Genomic DNA, 2,244 nt, shown 5'->3' on the forward strand with positions numbered 1-2,244 from the left:
TGATTTTGCAAGGGATGGAGAAATTTTCGGGGTCTTTCCATTTTTAGGGTAAGTCATTATGGGTAAAGGCACTACAACACTCCCCCAAATTCACCGGTTCCACCATATTGCAATCTCTTTTACCGCTCAAAATTTCCTTAAGAAACCTAGCATAATTTGGCATTTATTCCAAAACTTCGGTGAAAGGAATAGAAAGATGAATTTTCTTAAGCATCTCAATAAATTCTCCAAATCGCTCGTCCAATTTGTACCTATTGAACTTTTGGGGGTATGGAAGTTTGGGCTTGTAAACCTCATCTTTCTTCTTCTCTTACTCCTTTGGCTCGTCATTAGATTTCTCACTCATCTTGCTAGACTCTTCATTCTTATTCTCTTTGCTCGAATCACTCCCCTCTTCACCCTCCTTACTCTTCCTAGGAACACTCTCTTCAAGGACCTTACCACTCCTAGTGGTGATAAAACAAACCGGTTCCTTAGGATCAATTTCTTGCGAGGGTAAAGAATATGGGATAGCACAATCTTTCAAGGGGTTAGCTAGTTGAACGATGTGGTTCTCAAGCATCTTTCCATGAGTTAATAGGCCATGAAACATTTTGTCACTAGAGGCTATGTAATCGTCCAACTTCTTAGCTTGATTTACCATGAAATTCGCTAGCTTACTCATAAATTGAGATTGTTGATCATAGGAATCATCACTTTGGCATTGAGTTATTGGAGTACATTTGGGTGAGGAACCCCTTTGAGCATCATTTTGAAAATTTCCTCTACTTTGGTTACTCCAATTACCCTTATCAAGATTTTGGCCTGAATTTTGACTATGATTACCATAACCTTGGTTATGATCCTCATATTCTTGGCCGTATCTTTGATCCTTACAACCAAAGTTGTTATGGTTACCACGAAACCTTTGGGTTACTTGGCTCCTATAACCACTATTTTGGTTATAATTATCGTAGCTCCCATGGTTGTGATAGTTCCTATTTCCAACATTCTTTTGAGTATTAACTCTAGATCCAAAATCACTATTACCAACATAATTCACATGCAAATTTTCATTTTCATCATATTCATCCCATCCATCACAAGGAATATTTGGACAATTAGAAGCATCGTGATCATTTCTTCCGCAAATCACAAACCAAACATTCTCTAATCATGCAACAAGAAGCGAAAGTAGGGTTAGAGTAAAAAGATGTACCTCTCCCCTTAAATTGGGAGGGAAGATCTTGTGCTTGTGAAGATGAATATTCAAGCTTAGCTTTGATAGAAGCCATCTCCTCCCTAAGTCCGAAAGTAGAGCAGACAATTTGTTGATGGTATTGACTTGATCAACCGAGGCACACTCGTTTGTTGACTCTTCCTCAACCTCTTTCCAACTCATGTAGTTCTTCACTACATCATCTATCATATCAACAACCTCTTCCACCGTCTTGTTCATGATTGGGCCTTCGGCTCCGGCATCTAAGCTCGACCTACCTTGAGGACTTAAACCACCATAGGAAATTTGAATTATTTGGTAAGTTGGAATTCCGTGGTGAGGGCACTCTTTTTGATGCTCTTTGTACCTTTCCCATGCTTCATAAAGATTTTCGTTAGGCCTTTGCTTGAAATTTTGGATCAAAGTTCTTGCCTCTGCTGTTTTCTTTTGAAAGGTAGAAACGGGATAAGAATCCTTTGGTAACATCGTCCCATGTTCTTAAAGAATTTAGCTTGACCTCCTTGTCCAACCATTCCAAAGCTCGCCCTATGAGGGAAAAAAGGGAACAATTTGAGCCTTATAAACTCTTGTGCAACCCCACTCACCCTAATAGTGTTGCAATATTTCTCAAATTCCTTAAGGTGGTTGAGAGGACTTTCATTCGATGCACCACCATATTGTCGCCTCTCGATCTAGGTAATCATTGATGGCTTAATTTCAAAATCACTATCCGGAATCAACAATGGAGCAATCCTGCTCTCATACTTGTATGCACCCGGAGTGCCCAATTCCTTCAATGTAACCCTTTGAGCTTCTCCCATGTTCACTTGCACACACAATATCAAAGGAAAATATTGGTAGCATGGCTACAAATGTAGCCTAAAGAAGAAAATCTTTTTGTGTTTTCAAATTTTTGTGAAATAGACTCAACAACAATAGCAATCATCTACGCCACTCCCTGACAACAGCGCCATTTTTGACCCTAGGTGGAAGCTAGGTCGTTGGACTAACTTTCCTATGTCAAAACAAAATTTGTAAACTCTCGA

At 39.4% G+C, this 2,244-nt stretch overlaps 1 non-coding gene across 1 annotated transcript; it reads left to right on the forward strand.

The window, feature by feature from the left end:
- The first annotated feature begins 1,526 nt into the window (after nt 1–1,526).
- LOC145608419 (small nucleolar RNA R71) lies at nt 1,527–1,632 on the forward strand. The gene has a single exon (XR_014105807.1). It is a non-coding gene; the product is annotated as a small nucleolar RNA R71 (small nucleolar RNA).
- Nucleotides 1,633–2,244: the final 612 nt, after the last annotated feature.

The sequence above is a fragment of the Chenopodium album genome, chromosome 2 (assembly GCF_948465745.1).
Source record: "Chenopodium album chromosome 2, dcCheAlbu1.1, whole genome shotgun sequence".
In the NCBI taxonomy this organism is placed as follows: domain Eukaryota; kingdom Viridiplantae; phylum Streptophyta; class Magnoliopsida; order Caryophyllales; family Amaranthaceae; genus Chenopodium; species Chenopodium album.